The sequence below is a fragment of the Schistocerca americana genome, unplaced genomic scaffold (genome assembly GCF_021461395.2).
Source record: "Schistocerca americana isolate TAMUIC-IGC-003095 unplaced genomic scaffold, iqSchAmer2.1 HiC_scaffold_431, whole genome shotgun sequence".
Classification (NCBI taxonomy): domain Eukaryota; kingdom Metazoa; phylum Arthropoda; class Insecta; order Orthoptera; family Acrididae; genus Schistocerca; species Schistocerca americana.
In genome coordinates, this window is record NW_025726161.1 from 1 (window position 1) to 25,747 (window position 25,747).

Here is a 25,747-nt window from a genome sequence, read left to right on the forward strand (position 1 = left end):
GCTGGCAGGGATAGCGGCGTAAAAAGGAGAAAATGAAGGGGAGCCAACAGCACCCGGTGTTCCCAGGCGGTCACCCATCCAAGTACTAACCGGGCCCGATGTTGCTTAACTTCGGTGATCGGACGAGAACCGGTGTATTCAACATGGTATGGCCGTTGGCGCCCTTATACTGTAGCCGCACGACAGAAGACGCCTCTGCCTCTTCTCCCAACACACACAATCGCAGTTTTCGGTGACACATTTGACGCAGAGCACGTCCTTCCGCAACAGCTGGAGCCTCGAAGGCGGCGCGTTGTGCGCGTCCGGCGTCTCAGAGGCGTCCTGCCGAACTGGCGGGCGCGCCGCGCCGCGCCGCCACTTGCGTGAGACACGCGGCTGCTCGGTGCGCCGCCTGTCATTCGTTTCGCTTGGTGCGTGCGGCGTCCGACACTCGCGGGCGACGCATCTTGTTCCCGTTATCCGGCGGGGGGCTGTGCGGGGTGTAGCAGTGTCCTGCTGGAGGGCGCCCCCGGCATCTTCCTCACTCACCTGACACACGCCGCGCGGCTCGCGTCCAGGTATTTGCGTGATCTGTGCAGTGCATTCGCACCTCTCCCCTTCCGTCCCGACTTGTCCCGACTGCCGCTCGCTGCCGCTCGGGTCGTGGCCCATATGACAGCACAAGCAAGAGAAACATCTGCGAGACGGCCGTGGGCCTAACGGGCGTGTCCGAGACGCCGTTTGCGGCCAGTAGACCTGTGCAAAGGTGCGAAAACAGGGACACAAGACACAGGAGGGTCGCCAAAGCATCCATCTCTTCTAGCGACGAAAGATACACTTTTGTTTACAAGTTTGCAGTCGTACACTGCTGCAAAACAATAAGCCCTGACGTATTTCAGAACATAATCTGTCGGTTCATACTGTTTTGTTATCTTCAGGCACTTTTAAGAAATCTTCCTTGGCACATTCTTCTTCGAACTGAGGCAATTAATATCGAATCTTATGTTTATTACAGTCGTTTAATTTTTTTTTTTTTTTTTTTTTTTTTTTTTTTTTTTTTTTTTTTTTTGTGGAGAGTTGCACTGCTACGGAACAGTAGGTGACCCTGACTTACTTCAGATCACATCTGTCGATTCGTAGTGTTTCGTTATTTTCAGGGCATTCCTAGCGCGTTTAAAATGCTTAAGGAAGCACGTTTGTCACAAAAGAAAGGTAGTATGAAAAGAGGGCTGGCAGGGATAGCGGCGTAAAAAGGAGAAAATGAAGGGGAGCCAACAGCACCCGGTGTTCCCAGGCGGTCACCCATCCAAGTACTACCGGGCCCGATGTTGCTTAACTTCGGTGATCGGACGAGAACCGGTGTATTCAACATGGTATGGCCGTTGGCGCCCTTATACTGTAGCCGCACGACAGAAGACGCCTCTGCCTCTTCTCCCAACACACACAATCGCAGTTTTCGGTGACACATTTGACGCAGAGCACGTCCTTCCGCAACAGCTGGAGCCTCGAAGGCGGCGCGTTGTGCGCGTCCGGCGTCTCAGAGGCGTCTGCCGAACTGGCGGGCGCGCCGCGCCGCGCCGCCACTTGCGTGAGACACGCGGCTGCTCGGTGCGCCGCCTGTCATTCGTTTCGCTTGGTGCGTGCGGCGTCCGACACTCGCGGGCGACGCATCTTGTTCCCGTTATCCGGCGGGGGGCTGTGCGGGGTGTAGCAGTGTCCTGCTGGAGGGCGCCCCCGGCATCTTCCTCACTCACCTGACACACGCCGCGCGGCTCGCGTCCAGGTATTTGCGTGATCTGTGCAGTGCATTCGCACCTCTCCCCTTCCGTCCCGACTTGTCCCGACTGCCGCTCGCTGCCGCTCGGGTCGTGGCCCATATGACAGCACAAGCAAGAGAAACATCTGCGAGACGGCCGTGGGCCTAACGGGCGTGTCCGAGACGCCGTTTGCGGCCAGTAGACCTGTGCAAAGGTGCGAAAACAGGGACACAAGACACAGGAGGGTCGCCAAAGCATCCATCTCTTCTAGCGACGAAAGATACACTTTTGTTTACAAGTTTGCAGTCGTACACTGCTGCAAAACAATAAGCCCTGACGTATTTCAGAACATATCTGTCGGTTCATACTGTTTTGTTATCTTCAGGCACTTTTAAGAAATCTTCCTTGGCACATTCTTCTTCGAACTGAGGCAATTAATATCGAATCTTATGTTTATTACAGTCGTTTAATTTTTTTTTTTTTTTTTTTTTTTTTTTTTTGTGGAGAGTTGCACTGCTACGGAACAGTAGGTGACCCTGACTTACTTCAGATCACATCTGTCGATTCGTAGTGTTTCGTTATTTTCAGGCATTCCTAGCGCGTTTAAAATGCTTAAGGAAGCACGTTTGTCACAAAAGAAAGGTAGTATGAAAAGAGGGCTGGCAGGGATAGCGGCGTAAAAAGGAGAAAATGAAGGGGAGCCAACAGCACCCGGTGTTCCCAGGCAGGTCACCCATCCAAGTACTAACCGGGCCCGATGTTGCTTAACTTCGGTGATCGGACGAGAACCGGTGTATTCAACATGGTATGGCCGTTGGCGCCCTTATACTGTAGCCGCACGACAGAAGACGCCTCTGCCTCTTCTCCCAACACACACAATCGCAGTTTTCGGTGACACATTTGACGCAGAGCACGTCCTTCCGCAACAGCTGGAGCCTCGAAGGCGGCGCGTTGTGCGCGTCCGGCGTCTCAGAGGCGTCTGCCGAACTGGCGGGCGCGCCGCGCCGCGCCGCCACTTGCGTGAGACACGCGGCTGCTCGGTGCGCCGCCTGTCATTCGTTTCGCTTGGTGCGTGCGGCGTCCGACACTCGCGGGCGACGCATCTTGTTCCCGTTATCCGGCGGGGGGCTGTGCGGGGTGTAGCAGTGTCCTGCTGGAGGGCGCCCCCGGCATCTTCCTCACTCACCTGACACACGCCGCGCGGCTCGCGTCCAGGTATTTGCGTGATCTGTGCAGTGCATTCGCACCTCTCCCCTTCCGTCCCGACTTGTCCCGACTGCCGCTCGCTGCCGCTCGGGTCGTGGCCCATATGACAGCACAAGCAAGAGAAACATCTGCGAGACGGCCGTGGGCCTAACGGGCGTGTCCGAGACGCCGTTTGCGGCCAGTAGACCTGTGCAAAGGTGCGAAAACAGGGACACAAGACACAGGAGGGTCGCCAAAGCATCCATCTCTTCTAGCGACGAAAGATACACTTTTGTTTACAAGTTTGCAGTCGTACACTGCTGCAAAACAATAAGCCCTGACGTATTTCAGAACATATCTGTCGGTTCATACTGTTTTGTTATCTTCAGGCACTTTTAAGAAATCTTCCTTGGCACATTCTTCTTCGAACTGAGGCAATTAATATCGAATCTTATGTTTATTACAGTCGTTTAATTTTTTTTTTTTTTTTTTTTTTTTTTTTTTTTTTTTTTTTTTTTTGTGGAGAGTTGCACTGCTACGGAACAGTAGTGACCCTGACTTACTTCAGATCACATCTGTCGATTCGTAGTGTTTCGTTATTTTCAGGGCATTCCTAGCGCGTTTAAAATGCTTAAGGAAGCACGTTTGTCACAAAAGAAAGGTAGTATGAAAAGAGGGCTGGCAGGGATAGCGGCGTAAAAAGGAGAAAATGAAGGGGAGCCAACAGCACCCGGTGTTCCCAGGCGGTCACCCATCCAAGTACTAACCGGGCCCGATGTTGCTTAACTTCGGTGATCGGACGAGAACCGGTGTATTCAACATGGTATGGCCGTTGGCGCCCTTATACTGTAGCCGCACGACAGAAGACGCCTCTGCCTCTTCTCCCAACACACACAATCGCAGTTTTCGGTGACACATTTGACGCAGAGCACGTCCTTCCCGCAACAGCTGGAGCCTCGAAGGCGGCGCGTTGTGCGCGTCCGGCGTCTCAGAGGCGTCTGCCGAACTGGCGGGCGCGCCGCGCCGCGCCGCCACTTGCGTGAGACACGCGGCTGCTCGGTGCGCCGCCTGTCATTCGTTTCGCTTGGTGCGTGCGGCGTCCGACACTCGCGGGCGACGCATCTTGTTCCCGTTATCCGGCGGGGGGCTGTGCGGGGTGTAGCAGTGTCCTGCTGGAGGGCGCCCCCGGCATCTTCCTCACTCACCTGACACACGCCGCGCGGCTCGCGTCCAGGTATTTGCGTGATCTGTGCAGTGCATTCGCACCTCTCCCCTTCCGTCCCGACTTGTCCCGACTGCCGCTCGCTGCCGCTCGGGTCGTGGCCCATATGACAGCACAAGCAAGAGAAACATCTGCGAGACGGCCGTGGGCCTAACGGGCGTGTCCGAGACGCCGTTTGCGGCCAGTAGACCTGTGCAAAGGTGCGAAAACAGGGACACAAGACACAGGAGGGTCGCCAAAGCATCCATCTCTTCTAGCGACGAAAGATACACTTTTGTTTACAAGTTTGCAGTCGTACACTGCTGCAAAACAATAAGCCCTGACGTATTTCAGAACATATCTGTCGGTTCATACTGTTTTGTTATCTTCAGGCACTTTTAAGAAAATCTTCCTTGGCACATTCTTCTTCGAACTGAGGCAATTAATATCGAATCTTATGTTTATTACAGTCGTTTAATTTTTTTTTTTTTTTTTTTTTTTTTTTTTTTTTTTTTTTTTTTTTTTTGTGGAGAGTTGCACTGCTACGGAACAGTAGGTGACCCTGACTTACTTCAGATCACATCTGTCGATTCGTAGTGTTTCGTTATTTTCAGGGCATTCCTAGCGCGTTTAAAATGCTTAAGGAAGCACGTTTGTCACAAAAGAAAGGTAGTATGAAAAGAGGGCTGGCAGGGATAGCGGCGTAAAAAGGAGAAAATGAAGGGGAGCCAACAGCACCCGGTGTTCCCAGGCGGTCACCCATCCAAGTACTAACCGGGCCCGATGTTGCTTAACTTCGGTGATCGGACGAGAACCGGTGTATTCAACATGGTATGGCCGTTGGCGCCCTTATACTGTAGCCGCACGACAGAAGACGCCTCTGCCTCTTCTCCCAACACACACAATCGCAGTTTTCGGTGACACATTTGACGCAGAGCACGTCCTTCCGCAACAGCTGGAGCCCTCGAAGGCGGCGCGTTGTGCGCGTCCGGCGTCTCAGAGGCGTCTGCCGAACTGGCGGGCGCGCCGCGCCGCGCCGCCACTTGCGTGAGACACGCGGCTGCTCGGTGCGCCGCCTGTCATTCGTTTCGCTTGGTGCGTGCGGCGTCCGACACTCGCGGGCGACGCATCTTGTTCCCGTTATCCGGCGGGGGGCTGTGCGGGGTGTAGCAGTGTCCTGCTGGAGGGCGCCCCCGGCATCTTCCTCACTCACCTGACACACGCCGCGCGGCTCGCGTCCAGGTATTTGCGTGATCTGTGCAGTGCATTCGCACCTCTCCCCTTCCGTCCCGACTTGTCCCGACTGCCGCTCGCTGCCGCTCGGGTCGTGGCCCATATGACAGCACAAGCAAGAGAAACATCTGCGAGACGGCCGTGGGCCTAACGGGCGTGTCCGAGACGCCGTTTGCGGCCAGTAGACCTGTGCAAAGGTGCGAAAACAGGGACACAAGACACAGGAGGGTCGCCAAAGCATCCATCTCTTCTAGCGACGAAAGATACACTTTTGTTTACAAGTTTGCAGTCGTACACTGCTGCAAAAACAATAAGCCCTGACGTATTTCAGAACATATCTGTCGGTTCATACTGTTTTGTTATCTTCAGGCACTTTTAAGAAATCTTCCTTGGCACATTCTTCTTCGAACTGAGGCAATTAATATCGAATCTTATGTTTATTACAGTCGTTTAATTTTTTTTTTTTTTTTTTTTTTTTTTTTTTTTGTGGAGAGTTGCACTGCTACGGAACAGTAGGTGACCCTGACTTACTTCAGATCACATCTGTCGATTCGTAGTGTTTCGTTATTTTCAGGGCATTCCTAGCGCGTTTAAAATGCTTAAGGAAGCACGTTTGTCACAAAAGAAAGGTAGTATGAAAAGAGGGCTGGCAGGGATAGCGGCGTAAAAAGGAGAAAATGAAGGGGAGCCAACAGCACCCGGTGTTCCCAGGCGGTCACCCATCCAAGTACTAACCGGGCCCGATGTTGCTTAACTTCGGTGATCGGACGAGAACCGGTGTATTCAACATGTATGGCCGTTGGCGCCCTTATACTGTAGCCGCACGACAGAAGACGCCTCTGCCTCTTCTCCCAACACACACAATCGCAGTTTTCGGTGACACATTTGACGCAGAGCACGTCCTTCCGCAACAGCTGGAGCCTCGAAGGCGGCGCGTTGTGCGCGTCCGGCGTCTCAGAGGCGTCTGCCGAACTGGCGGGCGCGCCGCGCCGCGCCGCCACTTGCGTGAGACACGCGGCTGCTCGGTGCGCCGCCTGTCATTCGTTTCGCTTGGTGCGTGCGGCGTCCGACACTCGCGGGCGACGCATCTTGTTCCCGTTATCCGGCGGGGGGCTGTGCGGGGTGTAGCAGTGTCCTGCTGGAGGGCGCCCCCGGCATCTTCCTCACTCACCTGACACACGCCGCGCGGCTCGCGTCCAGGTATTTGCGTGATCTGTGCAGTGCATTCGCACCTCTCCCCTTCCGTCCCCGACTTGTCCCGACTGCCGCTCGCTGCCGCTCGGGTCGTGGCCCATATGACAGCACAAGCAAGAGAAACATCTGCGAGACGGCCGTGGGCCTAACGGGCGTGTCCGAGACGCCGTTTGCGGCCAGTAGACCTGTGCAAAGGTGCGAAAACAGGGACACAAGACACAGGAGGGTCGCCAAAGCATCCATCTCTTCTAGCGACGAAAGATACACTTTTGTTTACAAGTTTGCAGTCGTACACTGCTGCAAAACAATAAGCCCTGACGTATTTCAGAACATATCTGTCGGTTCATACTGTTTTGTTATCTTCAGGCACTTTTAAGAAATCTTCCTTGGCACATTCTTCTTCGAACTGAGGCAATTAATATCGAATCTTATGTTTATTACAGTCGTTTAATTTTTTTTTTTTTTTTTTTTTTTTTTTTTTGTGGAGAGTTGCACTGCTACGGAACAGTAGGTGACCCTGACTTACTTCAGATCACATCTGTCGATTCGTAGTGTTTCGTTATTTTCAGGGCATTCCTAGCGCGTTTAAAATGCTTAAGGAAGCACGTTTGTCACAAAAGAAAGGTAGTATGAAAAGAGGGCTGGCAGGGATAGCGGCGTAAAAAGGAGAAAATGAAGGGGAGCCAACAGCACCCGGTGTTCCCAGGCGGTCACCCATCCAAGTACTAACCGGGCCCGATGTTGCTTAACTTCGGTGATCGGACGAGAACCGGTGTATTCAACATGGTATGGCCGTTGGCGCCCTTATACTGTAGCCGCACGACAGAAGACGCCTCTGCCTCTTCTCCCAACACACACAATCGCAGTTTTCGGTGACACATTTGACGCAGAGCACGTCCTTCCGCAACAGCTGGAGCCTCGAAGGCGGCGCGTTGTGCGCGTCCGGCGTCTCAGAGGCGTCTGCCGAACTGGCGGGCGCGCCGCGCCGCGCCGCCACTTGCGTGAGACACGCGGCTGCTCGGTGCGCCGCCTGTCATTCGTTTCGCTTGGTGCGTGCGGCGTCCGACACTCGCGGGCGACGCATCTTGTTCCCGTTATCCGGCGGGGGGCTGTGCGGGGTGTAGCAGTGTCCTGCTGGAGGGCGCCCCCGGCATCTTCCTCACTCACCTGACACACGCCGCGCGGCTCGCGTCCAGGTATTTGCGTGATCTGTGCAGTGCATTCGCACCTCTCCCCCTTCCGTCCCGACTTGTCCCGACTGCCGCTCGCTGCCGCTCGGGTCGTGGCCCATATGACAGCACAAGCAAGAGAAAACATCTGCGAGACGGCCGTGGGCCTAACGGGCGTGTCCGAGACGCCGTTTGCGGCCAGTAGACCTGTGCAAAGGTGCGAAAACAGGGACACAAGACACAGGAGGGTCGCCAAAGCATCCATCTCTTCTAGCGACGAAAGATACACTTTTGTTTACAAGTTTGCAGTCGTACACTGCTGCAAAACAATAAGCCCTGACGTATTTCAGAACATATCTGTCGGTTCATACTGTTTTGTTATCTTCAGGCACTTTTAAGAAATCTTCCTTGGCACATTCTTCTTCGAACTGAGGCAATTAATATCGAATCTTATGTTTATTACAGTCGTTTAATTTTTTTTTTTTTTTTTTTTTTTTTTTTTTGTGGAGAGTTGCACTGCTACGGAACAGTAGGTGACCCTGACTTACTTCAGATCACATCTGTCGATTCGTAGTGTTTCGTTATTTTCAGGGCATTCCTAGCGCGTTTAAAATGCTTAAGGAAGCACGTTTGTCACAAAAGAAAGGTAGTATGAAAAGAGGGCTGGCAGGGATAGCGGCGTAAAAAGGAGAAAATGAAGGGGAGCCAACAGCACCCGGTGTTCCCAAGGCGGTCACCCATCCAAGTACTAACCGGGCCCGATGTTGCTTAACTTCGGTGATCGGACGAGAACCGGTGTATTCAACATGGTATGGCCGTTGGCGCCCTTATACTGTAGCCGCACGACAGAAGACGCCTCTGCCTCTTCTCCCAACACACACAATCGCAGTTTTCGGTGACACATTTGACGCAGAGCACGTCCTTCCGCAACAGCTGGAGCCTCGAAGGCGGCGCGTTGTGCGCGTCCGGCGTCTCAGAGGCGTCTGCCGAACTGGCGGGCGCGCCGCGCCGCGCCGCCACTTGCGTGAGACACGCGGCTGCTCGGTGCGCCGCCTGTCATTCGTTTCGCTTGGTGCGTGCGGCGTCCGACACTCGCGGGCGACGCATCTTGTTCCCGTTATCCGGCGGGGGGCTGTGCGGGGTGTAGCAGTGTCCTGCTGGAGGGCGCCCCCGGCATCTTCCTCACTCACCTGACACACGCCGCGCGGCTCGCGTCCAGGTATTTGCGTGATCTGTGCAGTGCATTCGCACCTCTCCCCTTCCGTCCCGACTTGTCCCGACTTTGCTCGACTGCCGCTCGCTGCCGCTCGGGTCGTGGCCCATATGACAGCACAAGCAAGAGAAACATCTGCGAGACGGCCGTGGGCCTAACGGGCGTGTCCGAGACGCCGTTTGCGGCCAGTAGACCTGTGCAAAGGTGCGAAAACAGGGACACAAGACACAGGAGGGTCGCCAAAGCATCCATCTCTTCTAGCGACGAAAGATACACTTTTGTTTACAAGTTTGCAGTCGTACACTGCTGCAAAACAATAAGCCCTGACGTATTTCAGAACATATCTGTCGGTTCATACTGTTTTGTTATCTTCAGGCACTTTTAAGAAATCTTCCTTGGCACATTCTTCTTCGAACTGAGGCAATTAATATCGAATCTTATGTTTATTACAGTCGTTTAATTTTTTTTTTTTTTTTTTTTTTTTTTTTTTTTTTTTTTTTTTTTTTTTGTGGAGAGTTGCACTGCTACGGAACAGTAGGTGACCCTGACTTACTTCAGATCACATCTGTCGATTCGTAGTGTTTCGTTATTTTCAGGGCATTCCTAGCGCGTTTAAAATGCTTAAGGAAGCACGTTTGTCACAAAAGAAAGGTAGTATGAAAAGAGGGCTGGCAGGGATAGCGGCGTAAAAAGGAGAAAATGAAGGGGAGCCAACAGCACCCGGTGTTCCCAGGCGGTCACCCATCCAAGTACTAACCGGGCCCGATGTTGCTTAACTTCGGTGATCGGACGAGAACCGGTGTATTCAACATGGTATGGCCGTTGGCGCCCTTATACTGTAGCCGCACGACAGAAGACGCCTCTGCCTCTTCTCCCAACACACACAATCGCAGTTTTCGGTGACACATTTGACGCAGAGCACGTCCTTCCGCAACAGCTGGAGCCTCGAAGGCGGCGCGTTGTGCGCGTCCGGCGTCTCAGAGGCGTCCTGCCGAACTGGCGGGCGCGCCGCGCCGCGCCGCCACTTGCGTGAGACACGCGGCTGCTCGGTGCGCCGCCTGTCATTCGTTTCGCTTGGTGCGTGCGGCGTCCGACACTCGCGGCGACGCATCTTGTTCCCGTTATCCGGCGGGGGGCTGTGCGGGGTGTAGCAGTGTCCTGCTGGAGGGCGCCCCCGGCATCTTCCTCACTCACCTGACACACGCCGCGCGGCTCGCGTCCAGGTATTTGCGTGATCTGTGCAGTGCATTCGCACCTCTCCCCTTCCGTCCCGACTTGTCCCGACTTTGCTCGACTGCCGCTCGCTGGCCGCTCGGGTCGTGGCCCATATGACAGCACAAGCAAGAGAAACATCTGCGAGACGGCCGTGGGCCTAACGGGCGTGTCCGAGACGCCGTTTGCGGCCAGTAGACCTGTGCAAAGGTGCGAAAACAGGGACACAAGACACAGGAGGGTCGCCAAAGCATCCATCTCTTCTAGCGACGAAAGATACACTTTTGTTTACAAGTTTGCAGTCGTACACTGCTGCAAAACAATAAGCCCTGACGTATTTCAGAACATATCTGTCGGTTCATACTGTTTTGTTATCTTCAGGCACTTTTAAGAAATCTTCCTTGGCACATTCTTCTTCGAACTGAGGCAATTAATATCGAATCTTATGTTTATTACAGTCGTTTAATTTTTTTTTTTTTTTTTTTTTTTTTTTTTTTTTTTTTTTTTTTTTTTTTTTTTGTGGAGAGTTGCACTGCTACGGAACAGTAGGTGACCCTGACTTACTTCAGATCACATCTGTCGATTCGTAGTGTTTCGTTATTTTCAGGGCATTCCTAGCGCGTTTAAAATGCTTAAGGAAGCACGTTTGTCACAAAAGAAAGGTAGTATGAAAAGAGGGCTGGCAGGGATAGCGGCGTAAAAAGGAGAAAATGAAGGGGAGCCAACAGCACCCGGTGTTCCCAGGCGGTCACCCATCCAAGTACTAACCGGGCCCGATGTTGCTTAACTTCGGTGATCGGACGAGAACCGGTGTATTCAACATGGTATGGCCGTTGGCGCCCTTATACTGTAGCCGCACGACAGAAGACGCCTCTGCCTCTTCTCCCAACACACACAATCGCAGTTTTCGGTGACACATTTGACGCAGAGCACGTCCTTCCGCAACAGCTGGAGCCTCGAAGGCGGCGCGTTGTGCGCGTCCGGCGTCTCAGAGGCGTCTGCCGAACTGGCGGGCGCGCCGCGCCGCGCCGCCACTTGCGTGAGACACGCGGCTGCTCGGTGCGCCGCCTGTCATTCGTTTCGCTTGGTGCGTGCGGCGTCCGACACTCGCGGGCGACGCATCTTGTTCCCGTTATCCGGCGGGGGGCTGTGCGGGGTGTAGCAGTGTCCTGCTGGAGGGCGCCCCCGGCATCTTCCTCACTCACCTGACACACGCCGCGCGGCTCGCGTCCAGGTATTTGCGTGATCTGTGCAGTGCATTCGCACCTCTCCCCTTCCGTCCCGACTTGTCCCGACTGCCGCTCGCTGCCGCTCGGGTCGTGGCCCATATGACAGCACAAGCAAGAGAAACATCTGCGAGACGGCCGTGGGCCTAACGGGCGTGTCCGAGACGCCGTTTGCGGCCAGTAGACCTGTGCAAAGGTGCGAAAACAGGGACACAAGACACAGGAGGGTCGCCAAAGCATCCATCTCTTCTAGCGACGAAAGATACACTTTTGTTTACAAGTTTGCAGTCGTACACTGCTGCAAAACAATAAGCCCTGACGTATTTCAGAACATATCTGTCGGTTCATACTGTTTTGTTATCTTCAGGCACTTTTAAGAAATCTTCCTTGGCACATTCTTCTTCGAACTGAGGCAATTAATATCGAATCTTATGTTTATTACAGTCGTTTAATTTTTTTTTTTTTTTTTTTTTTTTTTTTTTGTGGAGAGTTGCACTGCTACGGAACAGTAGGTGACCCTGACTTACTTCAGATCACATCTGTCGATTCGTAGTGTTTCGTTATTTTCAGGGCATTCCTAGCGCGTTTAAAATGCTTAAGGAAGCACGTTTGTCACAAAAGAAAGGTAGTATGAAAAGAGGGCTGGCAGGGATAGCGGCGTAAAAAGGAGAAAATGAAGGGGAGCCAACAGCACCCGGTGTTCCCAGGCGGTCACCCATCCAAGTACTAACCGGGCCCGATGTTGCTTAACTTCGGTGATCGGACGAGAACCGGTGTATTCAACATGGTATGGCCGTTGGCGCCCTTATACTGTAGCCGCACGACAGAAGACGCCTCTGCCTCTTCTCCCAACACACACAATCGCAGTTTTCGGTGACACATTTGACGCAGAGCACGTCCTTCCGCAACAGCTGGAGCCTCGAAGGCGGCGCGTTGTGCGCGTCCGGCGTCTCAGAGGCGTCTGCCGAACTGGCGGGCGCGCCGCGCCGCGCCGCCACTTGCGTGAGACACGCGGCTGCTCGGTGCGCCGCCTGTCATTCGTTTCGCTTGGTGCGTGCGGCGTCCGACACTCGCGGGCGACGCATCTTGTTCCCGTTATCCGGCGGGGGGCTGTGCGGGGTGTAGCAGTGTCCTGCTGGAGGGCGCCCCCGGCATCTTCCTCACTCACCTGACACACGCCGCGCGGCTCGCGTCCAGGTATTTGCGTGATCTGTGCAGTGCATTCGCACCTCTCCCCTTCCGTCCCGACTTGTCCCGACTGCCGCTCGCTGCCGCTCGGGTCGTGGCCCATATGACAGCACAAGCAAGAGAAACATCTGCGAGACGGCCGTGGGCCTAACGGGCGTGTCCGAGACGCCGTTTGCGGCCAGTAGACCTGTGCAAAGGTGCGAAAACAGGGACACAAGACACAGGAGGGTCGCCAAAGCATCCATCTCTTCTAGCGACGAAAGATACACTTTTGTTTACAAGTTTGCAGTCGTACACTGCTGCAAAACAATAAGCCCTGACGTATTTCAGAACATATCTGTCGGTTCATACTGTTTTGTTATCTTCAGGCACTTTTAAGAAATCTTCCTTGGCACATTCTTCTTCGAACTGAGGCAATTAATATCGAATCTTATGTTTATTACAGTCGTTTAATTTTTTTTTTTTTTTTTTTTTTTTTTTTTTGTGGAGAGTTGCACTGCTACGGAACAGTAGGTGACCCTGACTTACTTCAGATCACATCTGTCGATTCGTAGTGTTTCGTTATTTTCAGGGCATTCCTAGCGCGTTTAAAATGCTTAAGGAAGCACGTTTGTCACAAAAGAAAGGTAGTATGAAAAGAGGGCTGGCAGGGATAGCGGCGTAAAAAGGAGAAAATGAAGGGGAGCCAACAGCACCCGGTGTTCCCAGGCGGTCACCCATCCAAGTACTAACCGGGCCCGATGTTGCTTAACTTCGGTGATCGGACGAGAACCGGTGTATTCAACATGGTATGGCCGTTGGCGCCCTTATACTGTAGCCGCACGACAGAAGACGCCTCTGCCTCTTCTCCCAACACACACAATCGCAGTTTTCGGTGACACATTTGACGCAGAGCACGTCCTTCCGCAACAGCTGGAGCCTCGAAGGCGGCGCGTTGTGCGCGTCCGGCGTCTCAGAGGCGTCTGCCGAACTGGCGGGCGCGCCGCGCCGCGCCGCCACTTGCGTGAGACACGCGGCTGCTCGGTGCGCCGCCTGTCATTCGTTTCGCTTGGTGCGTGCGGCGTCCGACACTCGCGGGCGACGCATCTTGTTCCCGTTATCCGGCGGGGGGCTGTGCGGGGTGTAGCAGTGTCCTGCTGGAGGGCGCCCCCGGCATCTTCCTCACTCACCTGACACACGCCGCGCGGCTCGCGTCCAGGTATTTGCGTGATCTGTGCAGTGCATTCGCACCTCTCCCCTTCCGTCCCGACTTGTCCCGACTTTGCTCGACTGCCGCTCGCTGCCGCTCGGGTCGTGGCCCATATGACAGCACAAGCAAGAGAAACATCTGCGAGACGGCCGTGGGCCTAACGGGCGTGTCCGAGACGCCGTTTGCGGCCAGTAGACCTGTGCAAAGGTGCGAAAACAGGGACACAAGACACAGGAGGGTCGCCAAAGCATCCATCTCTTCTAGCGACGAAAGATACACTTTTGTTTACAAGTTTGCAGTCGTACACTGCTGCAAAACAATAAGCCCTGACGTATTTCAGAACATATCTGTCGGTTCATACTGTTTTGTTATCTTCAGGCACTTTTAAGAAATCTTCCTTGGCACATTCTTCTTCGAACTGAGGCAATTAATATCGAATCTTATGTTTATTACAGTCGTTTAATTTTTTTTTTTTTTTTTTTTTTTTTTTTTTTTGTGGAGAGTTGCACTGCTACGGAACAGTAGGTGACCCTGACTTACTTCAGATCACATCTGTCGATTCGTAGTGTTTCGTTATTTTCAGGGCATTCCTAGCGCGTTTAAAATGCTTAAGGAAGCACGTTTGTCACAAAAGAAAGGTAGTATGAAAAGAGGGCTGGCAGGGATAGCGGCGTAAAAAGGAGAAAATGAAGGGGAGCCAACAGCACCCGGTGTTCCCAGGCGGTCACCCATCCAAGTACTAACCGGGCCCGATGTTGCTTAACTTCGGTGATCGGACGAGAACCGGTGTATTCAACATGGTATGGCCGTTGGCGCCCTTATACTGTAGCCGCACGACAGAAGACGCCTCTGCCTCTTCTCCCAACACACACAATCGCAGTTTTCGGTGACACATTTGACGCAGAGCACGTCCTTCCGCAACAGCTGGAGCCTCGAAGGCGGCGCGTTGTGCGCGTCCGGCGTCTCAGAGGCGTCTGCCGAACTGGCGGGCGCGCCGCGCCGCGCCGCCACTTGCGTGAGACACGCGGCTGCTCGGTGCGCCGCCTGTCATTCGTTTCGCTTGGTGCGTGCGGCGTCCGACACTCGCGGGCGACGCATCTTGTTCCCGTTATCCGGCGGGGGGCTGTGCGGGGTGTAGCAGTGTCCTGCTGGAGGGCGCCCCCGGCATCTTCCTCACTCACCTGACACACGCCGCGCGGCTCGCGTCCAGGTATTTGCGTGATCTGTGCAGTGCATTCGCACCTCTCCCCTTCCGTCCCGACTTGTCCCGACTGCCGCTCGCTGCCGCTCGGGTCGTGGCCCATATGACAGCACAAGCAAGAGAAACATCTGCGAGACGGCCGTGGGCCTAACGGGCGTGTCCGAGACGCCGTTTGCGGCCAGTAGACCTGTGCAAAGGTGCGAAAACAGGGACACAAGACACAGGAGGGTCGCCAAAGCATCCATCTCTTCTAGCGACGAAAGATACACTTTTGTTTACAAGTTTGCAGTCGTACACTGCTGCAAAACAATAAGCCCTGACGTATTTCAGAACATATCTGTCGGTTCATACTGTTTTGTTATCTTCAGGCACTTTTAAGAAATCTTCCTTGGCACATTCTTCTTCGAACTGAGGCAATTAATATCGAATCTTATGTTTATTACAGTCGTTTAATTTTTTTTTTTTTTTTTTTTTTTTTTTTTTTTTTTTTTTTTTTTTTTTTTTTTTTTGTGGAGAGTTGCACTGCTACGGAACAGTAGGTGACCCTGACTTACTTCAGATCACATCTGTCGATTCGTAGTGTTTCGTTATTTTCAGGGCATTCCTAGCGCGTTTAAAATGCTTAAGGAAGCACGTTTGTCACAAAAGAAAGGTAGTATGAAAAGAGGGCTGGCAGGGATAGCGGCGTAAAAAGGAGAAAATGAAGGGGAGCCAACAGCACCCGGTGTTCCCAGGCGGTCACCCATCCAAGTACTAACCGGGCCCGATGTTGCTTAACTTCGGTGATCGGACGAGAACCGGTGTATTCAACATGGTATGGCCGTTGGCGCCCTTATACTGTAGCCGCACGACAGAAGACGCCTCTGCCTCTTCTCCCAACACACACAATCGCAGTTTTCGGTGACACATTTGACGCAGAGCACGTCCTTCCGCAACAGCTGGAGCCTCGAAGGCGGCGCGTTGTGCGCGTCCGGCGTCTCAGAGGCGTCTGCCGAACTGGCGGGCGCGCCGCGCCGCGCCGCCACTTGCGTGAGACACGCGGCTGCTCGGTGCGCCGCCTGTCATTCGTTTCGCTTGGTGCGTGCGGCGTCCGACACTCGCGGGCGACGCATCTTGTTCCCGTTATCCGGCGGGGGGCTGTGCGGGGTGTAGCAGTGTCCTGCTGGAGGGCGCCCCCGGCATCTTCCTCACTCACCTGACACACGCCGCGCGGCTCGCGTCCAGGTATTTGCGTGATCTGTGCAGTGCATTCGCACCTCTCCCCTTCCGTCCCGACTTGTCCCGACTGCCGCTCGCTGCCGCTCGGGTCGTGGCCCATATGACAGCACAAGCAAGAGAAACATCTGCGAGACGGCCGTGGGCCTAACGGGCGTGTCCGAGACGCCGTTTGCGGCCAGTAGACCTGTGCAAAGGTGCGAAAACAGGGACACAAGACACAGGAGGGTCGCCAAAGCATCCATCTCTTCTAGCGACGAAAGATACACTTTTGTTTACAAGTTTGCAGTCGTACACTGCTGCAAAACAATAAGCCCTGACGTATTTCAGAACATATCTGTCGGTTCATACTGTTTTGTTATCTTCAGGCACTTTTAAGAAATCTTCCTTGGCACATTCTTCTTCGAACTGAGGCAATTAATATCGAATCTTATGTTTATTACAGTCGTTTAATTTTTTTTTTTTTTTTTTTTTTTTTTTTTTGTGGAGAGTTGCACTGCTACGGAACAGTAGGTGACCCTGACTTACTTCAGATCACATCTGTCGATTCGTAGTGTTTCGTTATTTTCAGGGCATTCCTAGCGCGTTTAAAATGCTTAAGGAAGCACGTTTGTCACAAAAGAAAGGTAGTATGAAAAGAGGGCTGGCAGGGATAGCGGCGTAAAAAGGAGAAAATGAAGGGGAGCCAACAGCACCCGGTGTTCCCAGGCGGTCACCCATCCAAGTACTAACCGGGCCCGATGTTGCTTAACTTCGGTGATCGGACGAGAACCGGTGTATTCAACATGGTATGGCCGTTGGCGCCCTTATACTGTAGCCGCACGACAGAAGACGCCTCTGCCTCTTCTCCCAACACACACAATCGCAGTTTTCGGTGACACATTTGACGCAGAGCACGTCCTTCCGCAACAGCTGGAGCCTCGAAGGCGGCGCGTTGTGCGCGTCCGGCGTCTCAGAGGCGTCTGCCGAACTGGCGGGCGCGCCGCGCCGCGCCGCCACTTGCGTGAGACACGCGGCTGCTCGGTGCGCCGCCTGTCATTCGTTTCGCTTGGTGCGTGCGGCGTCCGACACTCGCGGGCGACGCATCTTGTTCCCGTTATCCGGCGGGGGGCTGTGCGGGGTGTAGCAGTGTCCTGCTGGAGGGCGCCCCCGGCATCTTCCTCACTCACCTGACACACGCCGCGCGGCTCGCGTCCAGGTATTTGCGTGATCTGTGCAGTGCATTCGCACCTCTCCCCTTCCGTCCCGACTTGTCCCGACTTTGCTCGACTGCCGCTCGCTGCCGCTCGGGTCGTGGCCCATATGACAGCACAAGCAAGAGAAACATCTGCGAGACGGCCGTGGGCCTAACGGGCGTGTCCGAGACGCCGTTTGCGGCCAGTAGACCTGTGCAAAGGTGCGAAAACAGGGACACAAGACACAGGAGGGTCGCCAAAGCATCCATCTCTTCTAGCGACGAAAGATACACTTTTGTTTACAAGTTTGCAGTCGTACACTGCTGCAAAACAATAAGCCCTGACGTATTTCAGAACATATCTGTCGGTTCATACTGTTTTGTTATCTTCAGGCACTTTTAAGAAATCTTCCTTGGCACATTCTTCTTCGAACTGAGGCAATTAATATCGAATCTTATGTTTATTACAGTCGTTTAATTTTTTTTTTTTTTTTTTTTTTTTTTTTTTTTTTTTTTTTTTTTTGTGGAGAGTTGCACTGCTACGGAACAGTAGGTGACCCTGACTTACTTCAGATCACATCTGTCGATTCGTAGTGTTTCGTTATTTTCAGGGCATTCCTAGCGCGTTTAAAATGCTTAAGGAAGCACGTTTGTCACAAAAGAAAGGTAGTATGAAAAGAGGGCTGGCAGGGATAGCGGCGTAAAAAGGAGAAAATGAAGGGGAGCCAACAGCACCCGGTGTTCCCAGGCGGTCACCCATCCAAGTACTAACCGGGCCCGATGTTGCTTAACTTCGGTGATCGGACGAGAACCGGTGTATTCAACATGGTATGGCCGTTGGCGCCCTTATACTGTAGCCGCACGACAGAAGACGCCTCTGCCTCTTCTCCCAACACACACAATCGCAGTTTTCGGTGACACATTTGACGCAGAGCACGTCCTTCCGCAACAGCTGGAGCCTCGAAGGCGGCGCGTTGTGCGCGTCCGGCGTCTCAGAGGCGTCTGCCGAACTGGCGGGCGCGCCGCGCCGCGCCGCCACTTGCGTGAGACACGCGGCTGCTCGGTGCGCCGCCTGTCATTCGTTTCGCTTGGTGCGTGCGGCGTCCGACACTCGCGGGCGACGCATCTTGTTCCCGTTATCCGGCGGGGGGCTGTGCGGGGTGTAGCAGTGTCCTGCTGGAGGGCGCCCCCGGCATCTTCCTCACTCACCTGACACACGCCGCGCGGCTCGCGTCCAGGTATTTGCGTGATCTGTGCAGTGCATTCGCACCTCTCCCCTTCCGTCCCGACTTGTCCCGACTGCCGCTCGCTGCCGCTCGGGTCGTGGCCCATATGACAGCACAAGCAAGAGAAACATCTGCGAGACGGCCGTGGGCCTAACGGGCGTGTCCGAGACGCCGTTTGCGGCCAGTAGACCTGTGCAAAGGTGCGAAAACAGGGACACAAGACACAGGAGGGTCGCCAAAGCATCCATCTCTTCTAGCGACGAAAGATACACTTTTGTTTACAAGTTTGCAGTCGTACACTGCTGCAAAACAATAAGCCCTGACGTATTTCAGAACATATCTGTCGGTTCATACTGTTTTGTTATCTTCAGGCACTTTTAAGAAATCTTCCTTGGCACATTCTTCTTCGAACTGAGGCAATTAATATCGAATCTTATGTTTATTACAGTCGTTTAATTTTTTTTTTTTTTTTTTTTTTTTTTTTTGTGGAGAGTTGCACTGCTACGGAACAGTAGGTGACCCTGACTTACTTCAGATCACATCTGTCGATTCGTAGTGTTTCGTTATTTTCAGGGCATTCCTAGCGCGTTTAAAATGCTTAAGGAAGCACGTTTGTCACAAAAGAAAGGTAGTATGAAAAGAGGGCTGGCAGGGATAGCGGCGTAAAAAGGAGAAAATGAAGGGGAGCCAACAGCACCCGGTGTTCCCAGGCGGTCACCCATCCAAGTACTAACCGGGCCCGATGTTGCTTAACTTCGGTGATCGGACGAGAACCGGTGTATTCAACATGGTATGGCCGTTGGCGCCCTTATACTGTAGCCGCACGACAGAAGACGCCTCTGCCTCTTCTCCCAACACACACAATCGCAGTTTTCGGTGACACATTTGACGCAGAGCACGTCCTTCCGCAACAGCTGGAGCCTCGAAGGCGGCGCGTTGTGCGCGTCCGGCGTCTCAGAGGCGTCTGCCGAACTGGCGGGCGCGCCGCGCCGCGCCGCCACTTGCGTGAGACACGCGGCTGCTCGGTGCGCCGCCTGTCATTCGTTTCGCTTGGTGCGTGCGGCGTCCGACACTCGCGGGCGACGCATCTTGTTCCCGTTATCCGGCGGGGGGCTGTGCGGGGTGTAGCAGTGTCCTGCTGGAGGGCGCCCCCGGCATCTTCCTCACTCACCTGACACACGCCGCGCGGCTCGCGTCCAGGTATTTGCGTGATCTGTGCAGTGCATTCGCACCTCTCCCCTTCCGTCCCGACTTGTCCCGACTGCCGCTCGCTGCCGCTCGGGTCGTGGCCCATATGACAGCACAAGCAAGAGAAACATCTGCGAGACGGCCGTGGGCCTAACGGGCGTGTCCGAGACGCCGTTTGCGGCCAGTAGACCTGTGCAAAGGTGCGAAAACAGGGACACAAGACACAGGAGGGTCGCCAAAGCATCCATCTCTTCTAGCGACGAAAGATACACTTTTGTTTACAAGTTTGCAGTCGTACACTGCTGCAAAACAATAAGCCCTGACGTATTTCAGAACATATCTGTCGGTTCATACTGTTTTGTTATCTTCAGGCACTTTTAAGAAATCTTCCTTGGCACATTCTTCTTCGAACTGAGGCAATTAATATCGAATCTTATGTTTATTACAGTCGTTTAATTTTTTTTTTTTTTTTTTTTTTTTTTTTTTTTGTGGAGAGTTGCACTGCTACGGAACAGTAGGTGACCCTGACTTACTTCAGATCACATCTGTCGATTCGTAGTGTTTCGTTATTTTCAGGGCATTCCTAGCGCGTTTAAAATGCTTAAGGAAGCACGTTTGTCACAAAAGAAAGGTAGTATGAAAAGAGGGCTGGCAGGGATAGCGGCGTAAAAAGGAGAAAATGAAGGGGAGCCAACAGCACCCGGTGTTCCCAGGCGGTCACCCATCCAAGTACTAACCGGGCCCGATGTTGCTTAACTTCGGTGATCGGACGAGAACCGGTGTATTCAACATGGTATGGCCGTTGGCGCCCTTATACTGTAGCCGCACGACAGAAGACGCCTCTGCCTCTTCTCCCAACACACACAATCGCAGTTTTCGGTGACACATTTGACGCAGAGCACGTCCTTCCGCAACAGCTGGAGCCTCGAAGGCGGCGCGTTGTGCGCGTCCGGCGTCTCAGAGGCGTCTGCCGAACTGGCGGGCGCGCCGCGCCGCGCCGCCACTTGCGTGAGACACGCGGCTGCTCGGTGCGCCGCCTGTCATTCGTTTCGCTTGGTGCGTGCGGCGTCCGACACTCGCGGGCGACGCATCTTGTTCCCGTTATCCGGCGGGGGGCTGTGCGGGGTGTAGCAGTGTCCTGCTGGAGGGCGCCCCCGGCATCTTCCTCACTCACCTGACACACGCCGCGCGGCTCGCGTCCAGGTATTTGCGTGATCTGTGCAGTGCATTCGCACCTCTCCCCTTCCGTCCCGACTTGTCCCGACTGCCGCTCGCTGCCGCTCGGGTCGTGGCCCATATGACAGCACAAGCAAGAGAAACATCTGCGAGACGGCCGTGGGCCTAACGGGCGTGTCCGAGACGCCGTTTGCGGCCAGTAGACCTGTGCAAAGGTGCGAAAACAGGGACACAAGACACAGGAGGGTCGCCAAAGCATCCATCTCTTCTAGCGACGAAAGATACACTTTTGTTTACAAGTTTGCAGTCGTACACTGCTGCAAAACAATAAGCCCTGACGTATTTCAGAACATATCTGTCGGTTCATACTGTTTTGTTATCTTCAGGCACTTTTAAGAAATCTTCCTTGGCACATTCTTCTTCGAACTGAGGCAATTAATATCGAATCTTATGTTTATTACAGTCGTTTAATTTTTTTTTTTTTTTTTTTTTTTTTTTTTTTTTGTGGAGAGTTGCACTGCTACGGAACAGTAGGTGACCCTGACTTACTTCAGATCACATCTGTCGATTCGTAGTGTTTCGTTATTTTCAGGGCATTCCTAGCGCGTTTAAAATGCTTAAGGAAGCACGTTTGTCACAAAAGAAAGGTAGTATGAAAAGAGGGCTGGCAGGGATAGCGGCGTAAAAAGGAGAAAATGAAGGGGAGCCAACAGCACCCGGTGTTCCCAGGCGGTCACCCATCCAAGTACTAACCGGACCCGATGTTGCTTAACTTCGGTGATCGGACGAGAACCGGTGTATTCAACATGGTATGGCCGTTGGCGCCCTTATACTGTAGCCGCACGACAGAAGACGCCTCTGCCTCTTCTCCCAACACACACAATCGCAGTTTTCGGTGACACATTTGACGCAGAGCACGTCCTTCCGCAACAGCTGGAGCCTCGAAGGCGGCGCGTTGTGCGCGTCCGGCGTCTCAGAGGCGTCTGCCGAACTGGCGGGCGCGCCGCGCCGCGCCGCCACTTGCGTGAGACACGCGGCTGCTCGGTGCGCCGCCTGTCATTCGTTTCGCTTGGTGCGTGCGGCGTCCGACACTCGCGGGCGACGCATCTTGTTCCCGTTATCCGGCGGGGGGCTGTGCGGGGTGTAGCAGTGTCCTGCTGGAGGGCGCCCCCGGCATCTTCCTCACTCACCTGACACACGCCGCGCGGCTCGCGTCCAGGTATTTGCGTGATCTGTGCAGTGCATTCGCACCTCTCCCCTTCCGTCCCGACTTGTCCCGACTGCCGCTCGCTGCCGCTCGGGTCGTGGCCCATATGACAGCACAAGCAAGAGAAACATCTGCGAGACGGCCGTGGGCCTAACGGGCGTGTCCGAGACGCCGTTTGCGGCCAGTAGACCTGTGCAAAGGTGCGAAAACAGGGACACAAGACACAGGAGGGTCGCCAAAGCATCCATCTCTTCTAGCGACGAAAGATACACTTTTGTTTACAAGTTTGCAGTCGTACACTGCTGCAAAACAATAAGCCCTGACGTATTTCAGAACATATCTGTCGGTTCATACTGTTTTGTTATCTTCAGGCACTTTTAAGAAATCTTCCTTGGCACATTCTTCTTCGAACTGAGGCAATTAATATCGAATCTTATGTTTATTACAGTCGTTTAATTTTTTTTTTTTTTTTTTTTTTTTTTTTTTTGTGGAGAGTTGCACTGCTACGGAACAGTAGGTGACCCTGACTTACTTCAGATCACATCTGTCGATTCGTAGTGTTTCGTTATTTTCAGGGCATTCCTAGCGCGTTTAAAATGCTTAAGGAAGCACGTTTGTCACAAAAGAAAGGTAGTATGAAAAGAGGGCTGGCAGGGATAGCGGCGTAAAAAGGAGAAAATGAAGGGGAGCCAACAGCACCCGGTGTTCCCAGGCGGTCACCCATCCAAGTACTAACCGGGCCCGATGTTGCTTAACTTCGGTGATCGGACGAGAACCGGTGTATTCAACATGGTATGGCCGTTGGCGCCCTTATACTGTAGCCGCACGACAGAAGACGCCTCTGCCTCTTCTCCCAACACACACAATCGCAGTTTTCGGTGACACATTTGACGCAGAGCACGTCCTTCCGCAACAGCTGGAGCCTCGAAGGCGGCGCGTTGTGCGCGTCCGGCGTCTCAGAGGCGTCTGCCGAACTGGCGGGCGCGCCGCGCCGCGCCGCCACTTGCGTGAGACACGCGGCTGCTCGGTGCGCCGCCTGTCATTCGTTTCGCTTGGTGCGTGCGGCGTCCGACACTCGCGGGCGACGCATCTTGTTCCCGTTATCCGGCGGGGGGCTGTGCGGGGTGTAGCAGTGTCCTGCTGGAGGGCGCCCCCGGCATCTTCCTCACTCACCTGACACACGCCGCGCGGCTCGCGTCCAGGTATTTGCGTGATCTGTGCAGTGCATTCGCACCTCTCCCCTTCCGTCCCGACTTGTCCCGACTGCCGCTCGCTGCCGCTCGGGTCGTGGCCCATATGACAGCACAAGCAAGAGAAACATCTGCGAGACGGCCGTGGGCCTAACGGGCGTGTCCGAGACGCCGTTTGCGGCCAGTAGACCTGTGCAAAGGTGCGAAAACAGGGACACAAGACACAGGAGGGTCGCCAAAGCATCCATCTCTTCTAGCGACGAAAGATACACTTTTGTTTACAAGTTTGCAGTCGTACACTGCTGCAAAACAATAAGCCCTGACGTATTTCAGAACATATCTGTCGGTTCATACTGTTTTGTTATCTTCAGGCACTTTTAAGAAATCTTCCTTGGCACATTCTTCTTCGAACTGAGGCAATTAATATCGAATCTTATGTTTATTACAGTCGTTTAATTTTTTTTTTTTTTTTTTTTTTTTTTTTTTTTTGTGGAGAGTTGCACTGCTACGGAACAGTAGGTGACCCTGACTTACTTCAGATCACATCTGTCGATTCGTAGTGTTTCGTTATTTTCAGGGCATTCCTAGCGCGTTTAAAATGCTTAAGGAAGCACGTTTGTCACAAAAGAAAGGTAGTATGAAAAGAGGGCTGGCAGGGATAGCGGCGTAAAAAGGAGAAAATGAAGGGGAGCCAACAGCACCCGGTGTTCCCAGGCGGTCACCCATCCAAGTACTAACCGGGCCCGATGTTGCTTAACTTCGGTGATCGGACGAGAACCGGTGTATTCAACATGGTATGGCCGTTGGCGCCCTTATACTGTAGCCGCACGACAGAAGACGCCTCTGCCTCTTCTCCCAACACACACAATCGCAGTTTTCGGTGACACATTTGACGCAGAGCACGTCCTTCCGCAACAGCTGGAGCCTCGAAGGCGGCGCGTTGTGCGCGTCCGGCGTCTCAGAGGCGTCTGCCGAACTGGCGGGCGCGCCGCGCCGCGCCGCCACTTGCGTGAGACACGCGGCTGCTCGGTGCGCCGCCTGTCATTCGTTTCGCTTGGTGCGTGCGGCGTCCGACACTCGCGGGCGACGCATCTTGTTCCCGTTATCCGGCGGGGGGCTGTGCGGGGTGTAGCAGTGTCCTGCTGGAGGGCGCCCCCGGCATCTTCCTCACTCACCTGACACACGCCGCGCGGCTCGCGTCCAGGTATTTGCGTGATCTGTGCAGTGCATTCGCACCTCTCCCCTTCCGTCCCGACTTGTCCCGACTGCCGCTCGCTGCCGCTCGGGTCGTGGCCCATATGACAGCACAAGCAAGAGAAACATCTGCGAGACGGCCGTGGGCCTAACGGGCGTGTCCGAGACGCCGTTTGCGGCCAGTAGACCTGTGCAAAGGTGCGAAAACAGGGACACAAGACACAGGAGGGTCGCCAAAGCATCCATCTCTTCTAGCGACGAAAGATACACTTTTGTTTACAAGTTTGCAGTCGTACACTGCTGCAAAACAATAAGCCCTGACGTATTTCAGAACATATCTGTCGGTTCATACTGTTTTGTTATCTTCAGGCACTTTTAAGAAATCTTCCTTGGCACATTCTTCTTCGAACTGAGGCAATTAATATCGAATCTTATGTTTATTACAGTCGTTTAATTTTTTTTTTTTTTTTTTTTTTTTTTTTTTTTTGTGGAGAGTTGCACTGCTACGGAACAGTAGGTGACCCTGACTTACTTCAGATCACATCTGTCGATTCGTAGTGTTTCGTTATTTTCAGGGCATTCCTAGCGCGTTTAAAATGCTTAAGGAAGCACGTTTGTCACAAAAGAAAGGTAGTATGAAAAGAGGGCTGGCAGGGATAGCGGCGTAAAAAGGAGAAAATGAAGGGGAGCCAACAGCACCCGGTGTTCCCAGGCGGTCACCCATCCAAGTACTAACCGGGCCCGATGTTGCTTAACTTCGGTGATCGGACGAGAACCGGTGTATTCAACATGGTATGGCCGTTGGCGCCCTTATACTGTAGCCGCACGACAGAAGACGCCTCTGCCTCTTCTCCCAACACACACAATCGCAGTTTTCGGTGACACATTTGACGCAGAGCACGTCCTTCCGCAACAGCTGGAGCCTCGAAGGCGGCGCGTTGTGCGCGTCCGGCGTCTCAGAGGCGTCTGCCGAACTGGCGGGCGCGCCGCGCCGCGCCGCCACTTGCGTGAGACACGCGGCTGCTCGGTGCGCCGCCTGTCATTCGTTTCGCTTGGTGCGTGCGGCGTCCGACACTCGCGGGCGACGCATCTTGTTCCCGTTATCCGGCGGGGGGCTGTGCGGGGTGTAGCAGTGTCCTGCTGGAGGGCGCCCCCGGCATCTTCCTCACTCACCTGACACACGCCGCGCGGCTCGCGTCCAGGTATTTGCGTGATCTGTGCAGTGCATTC

General features: G+C 53.9%; 22 non-coding genes across 22 annotated transcripts; all 22 read right to left on the bottom strand.

Annotated features, from left to right (window-relative positions):
* Positions 1 to 41: 41 nt before the first annotated feature.
* On the bottom strand, positions 42 to 160 carry LOC124582932. The gene has a single exon (XR_006973980.1). It is a non-coding gene; the product is annotated as a 5S ribosomal RNA (ribosomal RNA).
* A 1,088-nt stretch (positions 161 to 1,248) lies between these two features.
* LOC124582960 lies at positions 1,249 to 1,366 on the bottom strand. The gene has a single exon (XR_006974006.1). It is a non-coding gene; the product is annotated as a 5S ribosomal RNA (ribosomal RNA).
* A 1,069-nt stretch (positions 1,367 to 2,435) lies between these two features.
* On the bottom strand, positions 2,436 to 2,555 carry LOC124582961. Its single transcript, XR_006974007.1, has one exon. It is a non-coding gene; the product is annotated as a 5S ribosomal RNA (ribosomal RNA).
* Positions 2,556 to 3,639: 1,084 nt separating this feature from the next.
* Positions 3,640 to 3,758, bottom strand: LOC124582944. Its single transcript, XR_006973991.1, has one exon. It is a non-coding gene; the product is annotated as a 5S ribosomal RNA (ribosomal RNA).
* Positions 3,759 to 4,848: 1,090 nt separating this feature from the next.
* LOC124582956 lies at positions 4,849 to 4,967 on the bottom strand. The gene has a single exon (XR_006974002.1). It is a non-coding gene; the product is annotated as a 5S ribosomal RNA (ribosomal RNA).
* A 1,074-nt stretch (positions 4,968 to 6,041) lies between these two features.
* Positions 6,042 to 6,159, bottom strand: LOC124582964. Its single transcript, XR_006974009.1, has one exon. It is a non-coding gene; the product is annotated as a 5S ribosomal RNA (ribosomal RNA).
* Positions 6,160 to 7,230: 1,071 nt separating this feature from the next.
* Positions 7,231 to 7,349, bottom strand: LOC124582968. Its single transcript, XR_006974010.1, has one exon. It is a non-coding gene; the product is annotated as a 5S ribosomal RNA (ribosomal RNA).
* Positions 7,350 to 8,421: 1,072 nt separating this feature from the next.
* Positions 8,422 to 8,541, bottom strand: LOC124582962. Its single transcript, XR_006974008.1, has one exon. It is a non-coding gene; the product is annotated as a 5S ribosomal RNA (ribosomal RNA).
* A 1,098-nt stretch (positions 8,542 to 9,639) lies between these two features.
* LOC124582978 lies at positions 9,640 to 9,758 on the bottom strand. The gene has a single exon (XR_006974011.1). It is a non-coding gene; the product is annotated as a 5S ribosomal RNA (ribosomal RNA).
* A 1,104-nt stretch (positions 9,759 to 10,862) lies between these two features.
* LOC124582933 lies at positions 10,863 to 10,981 on the bottom strand. The gene has a single exon (XR_006973981.1). It is a non-coding gene; the product is annotated as a 5S ribosomal RNA (ribosomal RNA).
* Positions 10,982 to 12,051: 1,070 nt separating this feature from the next.
* On the bottom strand, positions 12,052 to 12,170 carry LOC124582934. Its single transcript, XR_006973982.1, has one exon. It is a non-coding gene; the product is annotated as a 5S ribosomal RNA (ribosomal RNA).
* A 1,070-nt stretch (positions 12,171 to 13,240) lies between these two features.
* Positions 13,241 to 13,359, bottom strand: LOC124582935. Its single transcript, XR_006973983.1, has one exon. It is a non-coding gene; the product is annotated as a 5S ribosomal RNA (ribosomal RNA).
* A 1,082-nt stretch (positions 13,360 to 14,441) lies between these two features.
* LOC124582936 lies at positions 14,442 to 14,560 on the bottom strand. Its single transcript, XR_006973984.1, has one exon. It is a non-coding gene; the product is annotated as a 5S ribosomal RNA (ribosomal RNA).
* A 1,096-nt stretch (positions 14,561 to 15,656) lies between these two features.
* LOC124582937 lies at positions 15,657 to 15,775 on the bottom strand. The gene has a single exon (XR_006973985.1). It is a non-coding gene; the product is annotated as a 5S ribosomal RNA (ribosomal RNA).
* A 1,070-nt stretch (positions 15,776 to 16,845) lies between these two features.
* On the bottom strand, positions 16,846 to 16,964 carry LOC124582938. Its single transcript, XR_006973986.1, has one exon. It is a non-coding gene; the product is annotated as a 5S ribosomal RNA (ribosomal RNA).
* Positions 16,965 to 18,059: 1,095 nt separating this feature from the next.
* Positions 18,060 to 18,178, bottom strand: LOC124582939. Its single transcript, XR_006973987.1, has one exon. It is a non-coding gene; the product is annotated as a 5S ribosomal RNA (ribosomal RNA).
* Positions 18,179 to 19,247: 1,069 nt separating this feature from the next.
* On the bottom strand, positions 19,248 to 19,366 carry LOC124582940. The gene has a single exon (XR_006973988.1). It is a non-coding gene; the product is annotated as a 5S ribosomal RNA (ribosomal RNA).
* A 1,072-nt stretch (positions 19,367 to 20,438) lies between these two features.
* On the bottom strand, positions 20,439 to 20,557 carry LOC124582942. Its single transcript, XR_006973989.1, has one exon. It is a non-coding gene; the product is annotated as a 5S ribosomal RNA (ribosomal RNA).
* Positions 20,558 to 21,630: 1,073 nt separating this feature from the next.
* LOC124582959 lies at positions 21,631 to 21,749 on the bottom strand. The gene has a single exon (XR_006974005.1). It is a non-coding gene; the product is annotated as a 5S ribosomal RNA (ribosomal RNA).
* Positions 21,750 to 22,820: 1,071 nt separating this feature from the next.
* LOC124582943 lies at positions 22,821 to 22,939 on the bottom strand. The gene has a single exon (XR_006973990.1). It is a non-coding gene; the product is annotated as a 5S ribosomal RNA (ribosomal RNA).
* A 1,073-nt stretch (positions 22,940 to 24,012) lies between these two features.
* On the bottom strand, positions 24,013 to 24,131 carry LOC124582945. Its single transcript, XR_006973992.1, has one exon. It is a non-coding gene; the product is annotated as a 5S ribosomal RNA (ribosomal RNA).
* Positions 24,132 to 25,204: 1,073 nt separating this feature from the next.
* LOC124582946 lies at positions 25,205 to 25,323 on the bottom strand. Its single transcript, XR_006973993.1, has one exon. It is a non-coding gene; the product is annotated as a 5S ribosomal RNA (ribosomal RNA).
* Between the last annotated feature and the right edge of the window lie 424 nt (positions 25,324 to 25,747).